We start from the raw sequence: 18,004 nt of genomic DNA on the forward strand, positions 1-18,004 counted from the left end.
GAAGTCCTGCTGCAACTCTTCTTAATCAGCCTTCATTTTTAGTTCTGTGAGTGATTTAAACTTTGTCACTTTGACATTCATGATCATTTATGAATATGACAAATCATATCAGCTTGAGTATATGTCCTCTACAGAGACTCCATTATTGACTCCTTTCTTTTGTGAAAATTTACCATTTGCTATTCCCTTTAGTCAGCCAGTTAGCTTCCCTTTATCCCAAAGCAGCTTTTTTTTTTTTTCTAGGAGCTCTTCAAGGGGTCTTCATGACACTTTTTCTGGAGATTTAAGTAGTTATATTCACAAGATTCACATACCTGTCCTTGACTCCTTCACAGAACTGGCACAGATATGAGAAACATTACTTTGCTTCATGAAAGTCATATCAGCTCTTCTTAAATGTTTTGTAGTATTGACATCCAACCATGTGCAGTAAACCAGGTCCCAAGCACTCCAAAGAAAGTGTGTTGAAAATAATGTAATGATAATACCATGGTACTATATAAATAATGCAATGCTTTTAAACTTAATAGAAGGGGATAAACTTTAATACTAAATTTTAAACATATTTTAAAATTTTAAGAAACCCTGACATGGTAGGTGCTAAATGTTACTCAAAAAGCAGAGTTAAGTTGCAAAGAAGTGAGGCTGTCATATCCACACATCTCAGTAGAAGTCAGTGCCATAGGGATGCTACCTGGGGCATCTCATCACCAGTGTAAGACCTCTTTAACACTAATAGGACAAGCAGATGCAATGTTTTGTAGTTAGCTTCTTTTCTTGCCAATGTCTGTCTCCTTAGATTCTCCTCCTCCTGGCATTTCTATTTTTGCCTGTGTATGTTAAACACTTAACTTACAAGCTGTAATACAGGCATTCAGAAATGCATCCAAAAGGTCTACAAAAGTCAGTCTGTGTTACTGCACCTCCTTTTTCAATATTTGTGTATTTTTTCTGCTTGTTGTTTCGCCTAGAAGCAATCTGCTCTGTGCTTTTGCAGTGTGTGGCATAATGGGGTCATGGTCTTTGAGCAGAGTTCCTGGGTACCACTGAAAGTTTAGCAGGGTTTCTCCAGATGCCCACTGATTCTATTCACTGCTGCAGTGTTTTGTGCAGTATAATATTTTTCCTCTAATGTTTCCTGGATACTTCCCAGAAGCAATCATGTCTGCTGACACTGAGGCAATTTTAAGTGAGAGGTTACATCCTACAATGTTTATTTCAGCTGTTTTGTAGTAAAGTTCGTTTAGCCCTGGTCCTGGAGTTTTGTTACAATGCATTATGTCAATCTGGCCAAAAATGTTTTCAACTCACACTTCGAGACAGGACTGTGGTGCATCTGCTGTTGTGTTTCAGTGTGGAACTCTGCCTGGATATTGAAGAGAGTCCTGCATGCCAAAGAGAGGTGCAAAATGCTAACCTAACTTTTCTTCTGTGGCCGTAATTCATGTGCTCCATTATTTCTTCATCACCTATTAGCCTTACAGACTATCTGGTCAGCTTCCTCTTCCTTGTGTATTTGAACAAGATTTATTTTTAGTTTCAAAGCTTTTTGAAAAATATTCATCAGATTTTTATTAGCCTGTCTTAAGGAATTTTTACATTTAATTTGTCAGATTTTTGTTATTTTCTATTTTCTTTGTTTGGAAATAGTGTCAGCTCTTTTCAAGAAAGCCATCTCAATCTAATAGGTTTCCTTGGTGAAATGTTTAATCTTACTAGCCTTTCCTGGGCATTTGAGGGGAAAGAAGAGGAGGAAGGAAGGTTTTAGTAGATGCTGAAGGGGTTTTATGGTTCATACTTACTGCTTTAAGAATGCAGAATTGATTTTGTGGCATCATGAAGCAACATTTAGAATGCATATTATTATCAAAGAGGAATAAAAAAATACTGGACTTTCTCAGCATGTGTTAGGGTTTTAGCCCTCATCCCCACGAGTGTATATTATGTAGATAATGCCATTTAAACTTTTCACTTCAGGATCCAGTGGATCAGGAGACAGCCGAAAAAGTCCCCAGGACTTCTGTGTGTGAAAAGGAAAGACAAACAGACCCTTTCAGAAGCCAGTGCAATACCTTGCTTTCTCTATGGTAGTTCTGTCCTGTAGTGTTGTGACAATTTGCCAAGCCGTGCCACATGTCTGAGCTGCTTCTTCAGTTTCCCAGTGAAGACAGGATCCATGATGCTAATGTGCAGTTATTTACATGCCTACTTCACACCTGAAAGCTGGCCAAATGAGATGAAAGCCAATTCCTCTTTCTAGACACTGTTCAAAATGTGTATCTGCTTTGCAGGAAGCAACTTGGCAACAAGCACATGCTATTTTACCTCAGGTGCAAAGACACTGGCAGAGGGATTTACTTTTACCGTGTGTGTGTACAGCAGCTAACATAGTAGGGTGCTGATTTACAGACAATACTCCTAGGCATTATCGTAGGCTGAATAGTGGGATAAATAATTTATTGTAGCAGGAGCTATGGCAGGGGGCATTGACAACAGCTTGTATAATTTCCCACACTTGTAACTATGTATAACTACAAAGAACAGTAACAGTGAAGGTTCCTTTATAAGCTAAGCATAGTAAGTGAGAGTACTCTATAACCTCTCACTCCAGCTGTTTTGCCACTGGCTGGAACATTTCTCTCCCTCTCCCATCTCTCTTCACTCATCTTTCAATTCACCTTGAAAGCCCCAAGGATTATATATGGCAAATGCTACCAGCTCTCTAAACTGGCAGTGGTGATACTAATAGATGAGCACTGTTACAGCTGCTGCCACCAGCAACAAAAATCCATGTTCTGATCTCCTAATCTTCTACATTCCCACAACACTACTGGATGCTAAAGTATAGCCTGATTTGATTTTTCTTCTCTGCACCTGCTTATTTTTCTGATAGGCAGCAGGGGATAGGAGTGAGAAATGATCCTCCTTAGTGCTGGAGAACGGAGTCCCCCATCAACACAATTTTCTGCTAGTTAAATGCTGGTACATTTACCCTAAATGGAAGGAATGAGCCCATAACGTACTGAAATTCTACCATCAAACATGGAACAATAACTATCATACATTTACTGCAGCTTGTCATGATTTTTATTGCTCCCATAATCTATAGAAGGATTTTTTTACCTGCCCAAGAGAAAACGGTGAGTCATTACTCAAGATGCTGCATGTGCTAAAGGGAAAGGAAATTGAATAAGTAAATAACTGGCTTTTAAGGAATCTGCTGAAAACAGAAAAGTAAAGAATTTAGAGTGTTGTAAGGGAAATAATTTTCCTGAAACTAAAAATGGTTTTCAAGGGGGAGAAGATAAGAAAATAATTATGCAAAGATTGAATTAGTTAATCTGCATATAAATGACATAAACATGACTTTTCAGGGATCATTCAAAAGTGTTTTGAATTTTTAAATTTACGTGACTGTAGACTTCTTTTTTATCTTTTTTTTTTTTTTTCCCCTCAATTTCATCCTGAGGAAATTTTTCAATTTAATCTTTTTTTTTAGTCAGGAAATATTTTTTGGTTCTCCCTTGTTCTCTCACACTGACTCAGTTTCTGCCAGAATGCGGCTTGGCAAATTTGAACAGCTGCTAGCGTAATAATTCCCCCTTGTTTGTCCATACAAGTCTTGACAACTTTTAATTAAATTTGTTTGTGTATCAGCTCTCATAATGGACTTCTGATACATGATTAGGGCCCCTTGGTACTCCTGTAATAAACTCAGGAATATTTGAAGTAGTTTAATGATTTCAGAAGATACAATGTAACAATTGGTAGAGCACACCATAGCCTGTGCCTTGCCATGCTCCTGCTTTGCATTTCTAGGCTTGAAAACGTAGCTGTATTTCTGTCTCCTGACAATCCGAGGACACAGAAGTGGTTGCTTTTACTGTCTTCCAGTACAGTCTGTGAAAGTTTAGGATGCTGCAATGTGGGGCAGTTAAGACAAAGGTTTAGGAAGCAATGCAGGCATTAAAGTGGAAGGTGTGCCTGCCATTTCCTGGTGAACCTGGGTGGGTGCGGATGTCCAGAGCTTGTTTCACACAAAGCATCCCTCAGCTGTCCTTGTACAGTGAGTTATGGTCAGTCTGGGACACTCACAGAGTGCCTGTGTCTCTGCAGGAGGACACTGACTCACAAATCTGCAATGACCAATTTTCTGTCTTCTGCTGATGAAGCAGTTGAGTACTGATTGCAGACATTGCAGTGTGGGGCAAATTCTGGGGAGTGTGTTATTAAAAATGAAACTCGAGATATAGCTTGAGCGAGATTTGAAGTTTGAGTCTGGCTGTGGACCAGCAATTTGACTCCTTCATGAACAAGGAAAGAAAATAACAATTTAATACAAGTTTTACACTGTTAATTATGTCGTGCACAATTTACTTGGGAAGCAACCCCTTTTGAAATAGTGCAGTCACTGATGCACATCCTCAGTGTTGCAGTCGTCTGGCTCTGGGCTTGCATGCAGCCTTGTTTCCAGGTGTAGTGGCCGGAGACAAACCATTATGAGTATGGATACCTCCAGTAACTGTACCAGGGGAAGCACTATAAAGAGTGGCAACTGTAGAACTAAAAATACTTACTTGTATTTAAGAGGAGGCAGTAGGAAGAAGCTCACTGAAATACGTCCAGCAGAGAGTACTTTGCAGGTAAATCCAAAGCTACATAGATGTAAAAATTTCTTTTCTAATTTCAAGACTCTATTTTCACAGCTATAAAATCTGATACTGTCGTCATTATTTATCATTACTCAAGACTGTCTTTAAAATAGGACAAGCATCATACCAAATTACAACAGTCCAAAATGATGGACGCTTTGGAGGCTTGAGAGTGCATGTCTGTTAGGGGGTAAAGGCAGAAATATGTAAAAACAGGTAATGTGAATTCATTTAATCATTAAAACAAGAAACATATTATCAGAACGTATAGTCTATGTGCAATTTAAAGTCCTTCATTGCTACTTCTTTTCTGTTTTGTGTTACCATTCACTACTTTATTATGCCTCTACATGGTGTTTCTGATAATGATTTTTTTGTCTTAAGGAGAGAAGACAATAGATGGAGTACCTATAGACCTAATGTATTGCCCTTGATGTGGGGTTTTCTGCAATAGCCCCCTTTCTCATATGATAATCTTCTGTATTCAGAAGTAGTTTTGAGAGATATAAACTGCCTATTAGGTTTGGGGTCTTTTTTCATTTCAAAATGCACTTCCAGAAAATGCTTGTACCTATGTTACAACTGTAATGTAGACATTTTCTGGTTTTAGCTAGACAATGTTCAACTCTAAAGCTTGGTGTAATTTATCATCCCCACATTGAAACAAGTTAATAAACCAGTTGAACAAGTCCCTTTCCAGACCCCCCACTCTTCTCTGTGTGCATTCTCTTGTATATTGCTTTGTTTTAAAATCAGTCCCCTAGTTCTCATTTCAGCATTATCTTTTGCCTTTTTCACATACAATTCTTTCCTCTGTCAAACTGGTTTCTTCTATAAATTATTCCTGCATTGCTCTTCTTGACTGTCATCTTTCTTCATTCATCTGCGCCAGATCCAGTCTGTGTCTTCACATCTTAAATTTTGAGCCATTCAGGGAGAGAAAGATTTCATGTACTTTAAAGTCAGTTAAGGTCCCTCTCACAAAAGCAATCATATAAAAACAAGTTTATTGACTGTATAATAAACATACAAACACAGTAAGGAGATAAAGCTGATGACCAATACATCTTTTCTATCTCTAACTTTTATTAATGAACCATAAAAAATGCACTACTCATTAAGTCTTAATGCTTAATCATGCTAGTGTCATTAAATAGAAAATGTATATGCTCCATCTGGATTATTGCAGACTACAAGAGAAAGGCTAAATAAATTTTACATTTAATTTACTCTTTTCTTTAGCACAATAAAGTAAATTAAAATCAATGATTGATTGTCTTTGGGAACATTATAATCAGAGCTGAATACATAAACAATGCACCAAAACAATGCTATTTAATCACATTCTTTCTTATGTGTGTCTTAGTGTATCATGAACCAATAGATGCCATTTATTTTATTCCAAAAAGAAATGCCTTTATTCAGTTTGATTGTTGCTCCCATTTTGATTTTCTTTGAATCTTTTTTATTTAAGAAAATATATACAAATATTTTAAAATGTTTAGAAACATCTGGCATTATATACAACTTTTAACAATATAGTAAGGAGGTTTAGTGCAGTGCAGGAAATATATCTTCATACAATAAAACATACACAGTCTGAGGGAGTTGGATAGGCTCTTTCTCAATGCCCAAGAATGTAAAGCTAGTTAGTCCTTCCATCAGATGCTTGGGCATGTTTGGTTTGTTTTTTTGTTTTTTTTTCAATTGGAATAGGGATTTCTTTTGACTTTTATTTTAAAACAGGCTTTGTTCTCTTTTTAATGCAGTATGTTACTCCCTTCCCGTTCACTATGTCAAGGCCTCCTTGTCATGTGTCTTATGCTGTCCTCCAATGAACTGTACTCTTGCATAGTCTTACATGCCTGTACCAGGCTGCTGGTAAAGTAAAACTGAGGTGCGTGTGGAAATTACTGGTGTGAAAAGCTAATTCCACATGGGGGTTTTAGGAAATTTAATATATTGATCTTTGCATGTGCATTTTATACATTAATTCAAATTAAAATGATAGCTGCATTACAAAAGTGAACAGAAGAGGCATGGTTTATTGCCCTGAAATAAACTGTTTTGGAAATGGAGAAATAAATTTCACAGAGGTAAGCTTGGTTTTGTGGATTTTAACTTGTTGGTTTAGGAGGAGTACTTTTAATCAAGCAGACATTCATGCAGGTCAGAGGTTTGGGGTTTTCTTCTCAGCCAACTAGTATTGAAGTTTGATAGAAGGGAATGGAGTGATGGGTGCCCTGTCAGAGAGTAACTTGAAAGAACTAGAAGCTAAATGTCTTTTAGGGCAAAGTAACCCTATGTACTGGTTTGGCCAAATTTAGAAATATATCCTCTGAGAGCAGGCACAACCACCCCTCCCCACCAGGTTCGGGAAAAAATAAATTTTCCTCAAAAGAAAGTGAAAGAGATAAAAACTATTTATTTAACAATATAATAATGGCTAATAGGATATTAATAGGATAATAATGCTAAATAATAAAAATCTCTCGCTGTGGAGAAAAAAAACCTGGGAAAGTGTTAGAGTCCTCCCTTTGGTCTCCTCGGAACTGGGGCTTGGCCCAGGGCCAGGCCCTGTGTGCTCAGTGGAAAGTCCTGATGTGTTCTGATATTGAAGCAGTCCAGCAGAAAGGGGAGAAAACCTGAAATTCCAGCGAAGGAAAAAAAGTTCAACTCTCAGTCTCTCTCCAGAAAAAAAGAAGCTGAAACTGGCCAAAAGCTGACTGGAAAGCAGCAAGCCGGGTGCTTCCTCGCTCCCCTGCCACAGCTGAAAAAAAATCTCTATCTCTGTGTGACCTTGAACAAGTTGCAAACTGCTTTGAAGAAGTTTTGCTTAGGGTTTCCTCCCCCCTCTCAGGCTCAGTTTAAAGGCATAGAGAGGCACAAAATTAATTTCTGGGCATAGGGAAGTGATATGGGATACACATCACAAAGTCACCCCAAGACACCCTAGGGAAAAAATTCAGAAAGATAATGGAGAAGTGGGAATACAGACACCATGAAATCAAAGCTAAATAGAATTTACATTTGATGGTGTGTTTGGGCCTATATATAATGAACTCTTTTTCCCTTTTTGTTTTGAGTTGCTTGATACTTTTTTGTCAGTATAAAGTACTTGCTCTGATGTGATTACTGAGGCTGAGCTGGGCCTGAAGCTGGCATTGGTGAAGCTGGAGGACTTGTCTGATTATTTTCAGTTGGAATACATTTTGGCAAAGGAATACATTGTGAAATAGGTCATATGTAAGACAAGGAATGGTAGGAAAGGGGATGGAATCAGCCATTTAGACTAGTCAAAGTTTAGCTAATAGCCCGTGCTTTAGCTAAGTTTTGACTAACTGTCATATCATTGAGATATGCTGGTTTTGCAGACATTCAATATCCAATATTGCAGCTTCTGTTTCAGAATGCTGAAACATTTTCCACTGTGAAGTTATTATGCACATGGTTATCCTCCAGAGTCCTGTCATGTAATGTGCTCCATTCATCTCTGCACTTCCTGGAAATTAGTGTAAAGTCAGATTTCCAGCCTTGTAATAAGAAGGGTGAGGACTTAAAGGCTACAAACTCAACTAGGGTCCTTTTGTGCCACTGCAATCATTAAAATTCAGTGCAAGTGAGAGCAGTCTAAAGCATTCGCTTTTGCTCTGCAGTCAAATCCGAATTTAGCTTTCTCAGGCTAATGGCGTGAAGGCAGCAGACAAGTGATGGAGAATTGAGCCTCCTTTCCTCTTAACTGTTCATCACACAGCTGACAATACATTTCCCATTTCCAAGCATGCTGCCTCCTAGTCCTGGGCATATAAAGTCGGGTTTCTGGGATTTCAAACATCCGTAATTATGCACTTAAAATGTATTGTTTCCAGATGGTAATGCAACCAGTTATTTCAAACAATGAAAAATCCAGTGATTTAATTGTTTGTAACAGATGAGTAGAAAAGCTGAAGGAATAGGAACGTGTAAAAAGAATGCTATATGAGGACATTGGTAGATTTTAAATCCAAATAATTTTGGTAGAAATGTGGGTCCATAGCCTTAAAACATCCTTTTATGCAATACAGACTTGAGGTAATCAAGAGGTAGAAGTTTGTAATTATTTCAAACACTTCTCACGTGTGCAGATATGATTAAAAGCTGCACAAACAAAGGAAACTGCACATTTTTCTTCTTGAGTGCAAAATTTGGTTCTAAGGCTGGAATGGGGAATGAACAGAAATTTTTCAGTTTCATTGTTTCCTGCAGCATGTTGATTGCAGAAAGAGCACCTTGAACTATGTATTTCATGAACCCAGAATCACCATCAGTATGAGCAAACACATAAGGAACACATCTCTTCATCAGCTCTTGTCAGTAAATTCTTTTAGCCAGATGTGACAGTCCAACAATATGATTTTATAAGTGTAAGGAATGCTGCTCAGATCTATGGATTGGTAACACACAGTGTCCCTATAATTTACAGGTGTTTAGCCACCTCCGAAAAATGTCCTCTTAATATCATGCAATAGTAATTAAGACAATAAGGTCATCCTGCATTATGAATTCTCACTTTTCCCTAGTGCTGGTCACTTGCAGAAGCAGTGAGACCAGTTGCCAGTCTCAGGCCTTCTCCCTGTTTTCCACTTTCTTGGAAACACAGTGATGTGAGCAGGCTACAGATCAGTGCACCCTCCCAGGAGTCCTTTGGTGAATCCTCTAGCAGTCCTGTGCCACCACAGCAGAATTTCTCTTAACATGGTGGGCTGCCTGCCAGGACACTGAGCACACAGGTGAGCACACAGCTCTTCCCACCACTGATCGCACTGGGAACTATCAAGCATGAGATTCCTGTACTCTGGACTGAAAACACATCTGTTGCGTAATGGAGGTGACTTTTGATCATGTAAAAGATACTTCATGTTCATGGAAAAAGATGAATTAATTATGTGCTTTAAACACCTCCTTAACAAGCTATGTAGCTTGTCCTGCCCAGAGAGCCCTAGGAAGTGAACTTTCTATGCACTGTAACATGATCAGATAGCTATCAAGTGCTTTGTGTACCCCAAATCACACACAATTTCTCATTTCCATCAAATACATGCTTTAAGCTATCACTTTCCAAGTGTTCCAGTATACATAAACAATAACAAGAATATTTTTCTTTTACTGGTAGGTATTTACTTTTCCTGGTTTTCTTTGTTGGAGGGCATATTTGTGGAACAAGGAAAGCTGTGCAGCCAAAGAGCCCACACCTTGCTCAGAGCAGAAGCAGCCTGAAGGTGTAAACATTCACTCCTATGCTGTTCTTATGGCAATTTTAAATGAGATATATAGGCTCAGGGCTGTACCAACAAATAAGAGCCCCTGGGACAGATAAGAGAGTCTCAGATCAGGGATGATCTGGCTACACTCCCTTTTCAGGCAGAGAAATAACCAGCTGCCAGGAGAGCAATGGTATAAGACATGCTATGCCAGTTGTCTGCATTGATTGGCTACCTTGGCTTTAGAGCTGCTTTGTGTCGGCAGCACAGTGCTAACCAGCTGCAGCACAAATCTGAATTTGGTCTCCACATCGTTTCACAAAAGCTGCATGACTGATTGCTCCACTGTTGGCTTTTAAACTATTTACTACTCGAGACCTCATTACCAATGAACACCCTTGCCACTATAACAGTGTGGGGTTTGATTGCCTTGTTCAAGCTTCCCACCCAGCATAGCTTGCTCTGCTTTGGTTCTGTTAGCATAAGCAGAAATAACCTAACAGAGTTGGGATGGGATGCATTAACATTTCAATTCTGCAAGCAGTATAGCACTGCTGCCAAAAAGAACAGCCCTGCCCTTTCTCTGTTCCCAAATGCTTGCCCTTGTCCCTTTGTTGCTCCCTGCCTGCTGCCAGTATAAGTATTTGCATTGCCAAGCAATGAGCTAAATAGAATGGGTCCACTTCAAAGTTCACTTGAAAGAAAAAATAGTAATGATTAATTTTAATCCAGATTAATTCAAACTGTTCTGCTGCTCAGTAATGAGAATGCCTTTGTCAGCCTAAAGCAGAGGGCAATTGAGAGGGCAGCAGTTTGTATTTAGAGGCAGATGAAGGGCAAGGCTGCTGTTCTTGGCTTACACTTCTCATAGAAATGTGGTATAAAAGTGATCCTGTTCTTAAAATGACACTATTATTCTGTTCTTATTACTCTACTTCTCTCAATCCTCATTTAAGGTCTTTTTAAAAATATTCATTAAGGTATCTTTATTGGCCCTTGTCATCTGAAGTTTGATTTGGAATATGAAGTGCTTTTCTTCCTGGTTTGATCCTATCAGTGTTCAATAACAGAAAGATGTTTATTGACAATACATAACACAGACAATGTACTTTGCATGGAACTGTCTTTTCAGAGGAATAAACATAGTATAAACTCCTGAATGGACAAATATGAGCAGAACATCTTTTGCATGTTCAGAGATATTGGTTTCCTGGTAAGTACCTACTTAACCAAAAAGAAATGACCATTCCTTTATTTTTACCTTCCAGAGATGCACTTAGTAAAAAAAAGCATAGTATTATTGGAATCAGGAAGAATGCATATGTGTGGTCATGAAAAAAGATTGTACAATTCTACCAATCAGATTTTAGGTACTTGGCTTCAAATCCTGTTCCACAAGAAAGATTAATGAGCATAGTCCCTCACCCAGAGGAGCAGAACCTGTTGAATAGAAAGATGCCATCTTTTAAACAGCTGCCTCATTCTTCCCACTTTCTTAATACTTCTTTTTCTGCCAGAGAAGAGCTGATCAAAGCTGATAACATCTGTACATTACAGCAAAACATTTAATCTTAATTTAAAGATTTCTCTCAGATTTCAGTATTTAATATTTGCGCTACAAGAGTACTGTCACAGCTAGAAACCAATGGAGCTTCATGTGTTGAGTCCCTGTGTGTCTCCAGCCTGGCTCATATTACCTTTCAGTTCCTCAAGGCTACCAGAACCCTTCACAGGCATGAAGAATGAACCACGGGTAGGTCAAATTCATATCCAGAAGTTCACTGCACTTTCATTATGCTGTTGTTAAGTTCTATGTTCCTGCTGAAAAGATGACATTTTCTATTGAACAGTGACATTTGAAAATTTAAAACTGACATATTACATTTCTTCTAAAATATTTGATTCAGCAAACAAATGACAGACACGGATATTTTGGATTTCATTGGCTTCTGCAGAAACATTATGGAACTTGTTATTTGCTCCCAAGTTTTAAGTCCTTTTTGCTTTATATATGTAAGTGGATAAAAAAAGCAGGTGTATAAGCTGTTTAGAATAACACCACAAAAACTTTCCTGAAGTTTAGGTTTTTTATGTTTATCATGGAAACATTCTTTGAGACATTAAGAGCCAAAGAGAGATTAGTTAGTAGAACAAAGTCTCTGCCTAGAAGTGGTATGTATGTATCACAACATATCAGAAAGCTTTTGAAAGGATAAATAGCAGATATTAGACATGAAAATGCAAATATGGCCCTCAATCCAGATTACCATTTTTAAAATGTGATATGAAAATCCACTGCAAAAGGCAGTCTCAGACAGAAACACTGAAACATTCTAACCTCTATAGCAGTCATTGCATCTGTATACAGCTTTGTTAACTACAGTATTAAAAATGAACTGGGACTCCAGTTAACAATCACAGTTGTAAATTTGTTGTGCATTAGAGAATCTGGCCTGGTGTGTGTCACAGTTGTTTAATTCATCTAAAGTTGGCAGGGTTTCTTTTTACTTAAATGTATTCACACCCATGCAAGCTGTCAAATTGGAATTACTCTTAAGGGCTTAGGCTGAGCTGCAGCTGCAGTGGCAATGGGGTCAGGGAAAGGGGGGTTTGCACTGCTCCTTCTCCTGATGCCCAGGAAGTTGCTCCCTCTACTCTTAGCCTGGCCATGTCTTCCCTGAGTGTTGATTGAAGATCTGCTTGATTTGTTTGGACTCCACATTTCATGTAATATTAAATGACTTAAGGATGTCCTTTTCATTTAGCAATGGGCAAAATTCAGGTATGGAAGAGAATATCCTTGCAGCTTTAAATGTGTAAATGATCATCTATCATCACAGCCCTATTCTCTCTGCTGCTAGAGGAAACTCTCTTCATTAGAGCTGGGAAAAGTATTTGCAGTAAAGCATTTGTTCAGAGAATGTAATCTTTTATTTCTTTGCTTTTTCCTATTGAAATTTATCTCCAAACAGTCTGATTTTTATGTGCTGTCCTATTATTTAGAGTTATTTAGCGAGTTCTTTATGCAGCTGTGTTAGGGTTTATGCACTGCTCCTGAGCTGCTCACTCTGGCCATTTTTCTCAAGTATGAGCCAGTCATAATTTGCTATTTGTTCAGCAGATGATTCAAGTAAGTTTGTTAATGTTGCCTTCATTTTCTTCTGAGCATCCTGGAGGACTGCTTAACTTAGGGCAGGATCTGTTGCCTAGAGGCATCCATGCTGTCCAGAGTCTTTATAAACTATCCTGGCTGACATGATGGCTTTCTATCTCTGACATATCTCCTTCTCTTTGCTCCTCATGCTGTTTTTGTGTTAGAATTTTTGATGGTTTTCTATAGTTCAAAGGTACTTCCTGGTATTTTATAATGTCCTGGTATTGCAAGTATCTATGTGTCATCCACTTCATTAATTTGTCAACTCAGTCTAAAAAGTCATTGGCTTAATTTGCTTTACCAAATAGCTTTGGGAAAGTTGTTCTAGGATCTCATTCCTTTGTTGGCTGGAGTCCTCCTAATTCCCAGCATAGAGTCATTGTCATAATACTGCCTCCCACACTGCGGGTTTTTTCCTGTAAGAGCCCTTTAAAAGCAAGTGCAGAGCTTGATGCAGTTGTGACAAGTTCCAGCAACATATTTAACTTTAGCATAGGGCTATAACTTTCACAAATGTCAAATTAATGCAAAACTATGAGACTACATAATGTGTGTTAAAATAATTAACTAGTACCCAGCTTCCCAGACAGTATTGGTCATCCAAGCTGAAAATTTATCAGCATCACCTTCTTTATCAATATATATATATACATGATCACATTGAACAGTCAGAGTGTGTGCTATCAGATCCTGGAACTGCTTCAGCTTCCATTCAACCGATGTGTTATTGTTATCCTCACACATTTAACAGCTTTGTCATGGAGAAGACTCAGTTTATTTTTCTTTATGCAAACTAAGTTTCCTGTGTAATCACTTGATTGCTGAACATGGCTTTATACAACTAACAAATATTAGCAAACATGGTAAAATCATCATAAGTGGTAACATGTACTGCCAGTATGTATGGGCATTGAACTGCACGCTTATGTATTGGCAATTCAAAGTCTACAACAGAACTAGTAGGTTATAGAAATGCAGCTACAAGGTGTCGAAAATTGATAGACAAAACCAAGGAGTGTATTTACCTCATTGTGCCTCACGGATCATCATGCAAGCCCATAATTATGAACTCTCTTTGAAGAATTGTTAAAATCTCTGAAAGTAATTTAATAGGCTGGTCTCAGACAAACAGTGAGTCTGAAGAAAAGATTCACTTTGAAAGATAGGTAGACACATTTGTTGTAGTCTTAAGGTTATTACAAGCATCACATTTCAATGGAATGTAGAGAACCAAGTTTAGGAGCCCAAGTTCTGCACATTGGAAGCAGTAGAAATCTTGACAGGAAAAAGTATCTTTAGTTGTTTAATAGACTAGAGTGGAGAGTGCCTCTCAGCTTCTCCCTTTCCTCCAGCTTCTAGAAGAGGATCAAGGTTTACTCACTCCATAGGTAATCCACTAAGTATAACAAAGGAGACCCCGTCTGTAAATTCTGTGTAAGTACATACATGACAGTGGAATACTGTCATTTTATTATTAATTCAGATATTCAGGGGCTAAATTATGAACTCAGCTATGGAAATTGAAAACTGAAAATGTATTTTCAGAGCTGCACATAATTATATACTTCTAGTTTGCCCTATTTAAATTACTTTATGCAAATCTCATTTTCAAGGATTATGTATAGAGTAAAATTAGATGAGCCCCTAAAAAGCTAATATAATATAATTGTGGTATTATTGTGTGTGTGCACAGTGTGTACATAAGATCCAGATGCTAATTAGTAAATCAGGTTGATTTAGCAAACAGAAATTTGTTCTGATGAAAAACTGAAAGAAGAGACAATTACATCCTAGAAAGTTATTGTTTGTACTATAAGCTCACTGAAAGGAAAAAAATTAACATAGCAAAAAATACTTCTAGAAAAAAACCCACCAATTAATTCATATTTGCAGGAATTCATTGTTACCAGTACCTCATCTGATGGCTTTCCACAAAAAGACACGAGTTGTTTACTCTGAGTATTGATTGTGTAATGGTAAGGCAGCTTTATGCAGTCAAATCTTCCACTTGTATCTATCACTGCATTTCACTTGCCAGTAATGGAGTTAGGGAAATTTGCATCAGATGCATATGTAGTTCCTTAACCCTTATTTTGAGGAATACAGCTGGCTCCATAGGGTTAAAAATTCTGTGTTACACCCCAGTCTCTTAAACCCTGGGCTAAACCAAGGTTCTTTTGCTTTGGGTAGATGCAAAGGAGAAAATTCCGACCAAATATTCTCAAGAGGTAAAAATACACAAAAGTTTACTGGCAAACTATAGACAATTAAAGAACATTGGCAAAAGAGTAAATACTACAATAACATCACTTATCACAGCATAGACTTTTCCCATTGAACATAGAAAACCTAATAATCTATTCAATGTTACATTTTGTGAGACAACAGTTAGAAGAAGAAGAAAGGGAGAAAAACAGAAAGACAGGAAAGATATAGAAAAACAGACATATAACTACCAGCTTGTGGTTTCCAGTGATGTAAAGCTCCAAGATGAAGGTAGGGTTAAAGGACAATGTGCTTGCCTTGTAGTGACCCTTCTTAAACCTCTTTAGCCCATTCTGGGCCTTCCTCCCAGGAGGGACTTCCAGTCCCTCAGCCACTCAGAGACTGGGTTAGGCAAAACTGGGGCTGCCTAGAGTGTGCCATGATTGACAGATACTGTGGGGCTGGGGGGGTATGGGGGACAGGGTACCACCTCACCAGAGCAAGGTCTGACCCATCACCTACCACGCATTCCAAGCCCCCAAGATGTCTTGAAACAGATAACCTTTTCCAGTCTCTTTTCCACTGAGAGTCAGTCAACGTACAGTTTCCCTGAACCACAATTGCCCATGTGTATCTCCTCAGATGGATGGAGGCTTGATTCAAACAACAGCCTTGCACTCTATGGAAAAAGAACTTCATGTAAAAAAATTCTGCTTCACAATCATAACAAAAAGGGTTTTTAAACTACAAATATAATAACTGTAATTCAGGTAAATTTTGTTATTTAGAATCAAGTGGGCAAGTCAGCTTTGCTTTTCTTATTGAAAGCTGACATTTAATGCCTGAAAATAGATGAGAAATGAGTGTGAATCACTCAGAGAAAAATATTGCTGACAACAGAAACTTTAGAACAATTGCATGGAACATCCTCTCAGCCTAAGTTCCCAGCCCTATTCAGGCCTTAGCAATGTGTTCATTGCTTCCCAAACCCCCATTGACTTCAGTTGGAGTTCTGAATGTCTCCAGAACAGGAAGTACTGCCCACATTTCATACTGTGGCAAAACCTCTGCTGTGACCTGTGATGGTTTATCACTGACCCTCAGATTCAAAATCTCATTCACCAGGTCACAAAAGCTGAGCAGAACATGAGCGCAGCAAATGTCACAAGACCAACCTAGCATCTAAAATCCTTGGTTGTGAATAACACAGCTGGTATCAGCGCCATCTTTTCGAGTCTAATGCAAAAGCCACAGTGAACAAAGAAAAACAATCCATTCTATGCTCCATTTCAGAGCTATAAATTCAGCTTTGCATTTTGAAGGACTTTTCCACATAAATATGCATGTCAGTTTTCTTGTCAAGTTTTCCCATATTAAAATTGAGGATTGTACCAACATTTATGTACAATGAATGGTTCAAAATTAATACTGACCTGCAAGGAGAAAGCCTTATAGAGTCACAGGACATGTTGAATTGGAAGGGTCCCATCAGGATTATCAAGTCCAACTCCTGGCCTTGCACAGGACCCCCCAAGAGTCACACCATGTGCCAGAGAGTGTTATGCAAATACTTCTTGAACTCTGTCAGGCTTGGGGCTGTGAGGACTTCCCTGGGAGCCTGTTGCAGTGCTCAACCTCCGTCTGTGCGAAAAATCTTTTGCTCATATCCAACCTAAACCTCCCCTGACTCAGCTTCATGCCGTGTCCTCAAGTCCTGTCACTGACAGTGAAGAGATCTGTACATTTATATCTTTATATTTATATATATCATATTTAGATCTCCATAATTTACCAGCTTTTTGGTTCCTGCAATTAATGTGGGAGACAGTTGTAAAGATCTTGTGCTTTATTCTAGTTTTTCTGTTCCTGGCTATGGAGACATGTATTATGCATTGTACCAAAAACAAAAAAAAAAAGGAGAAAAAGATAAGAAGAGCTAAATACAGAAAAAACAAATCCAAAGCTGAGCTGGAGTCCACCGCTAACAAACAGAATGAATTGTAGGGAGTCAGCCGGTGCACTTAGAGCACTCACGTTTTTAAAACTGCTTTCATATTGTCAGGGCCCTGAGGGCACCACCAGTCCTGCCTGTTCCTGGCCACCTCCTGGGCTCCCCCAACCCTGCCCACAGCCCAGGACCCCATCTCAGCCCCACAAGGGCCATCAGTCCCTGCTCCAGCGTTGCCTCAGCAGGGCTGATCTACAGCTTCCCACAGCTCTGTCTCCCCAGGGACAAGCCCAGCCAGGTCTGATATCTTCTGTCTCTGACACTGACCAGTCCCCATCTCTTTCCCCATGGACCTGCCTAGCCACTGAGAGGCTGTGCCTCACTGTGGTTCCCCACACTGAGCCTGATCATTTAAAACACTCTTTCAAAATAAAAAAAAAGGTCATTCACAATGAACATATATTTTCATTCCATAAAGTACTTGCATTTTAATGAAGAATGCAGTTTCCTAGCAGCAGGTGTTAACATCGAAATGAAAAATTAGATCATTATATTGTGTATCTGCTTTCAGAAGGATAAATTGAAAATAGGATTTACTAAAAACACTGATAATATCTTGAAACCCTCATTTGTCTTTAAAGCAATATTAAATTTCATGGGTTTTCTAGTTTGCTTGAGGTATTTCAAGACTGCTTGGGGAATACACAGTGGAATGTTTTTCTAAGCTATCATAACTGCAAGTCTGCCTGAAGTGTGATAGTGATAGTGAAGTGACCTGTTGATAGCTTTATGGAGGTGCATTTTT

Source organism: Coloeus monedula, assembly GCF_965178545.1.
Source record: "Coloeus monedula genome assembly, chromosome: 1".
NCBI lineage: Eukaryota > Metazoa > Chordata > Aves > Passeriformes > Corvidae > Coloeus > Coloeus monedula.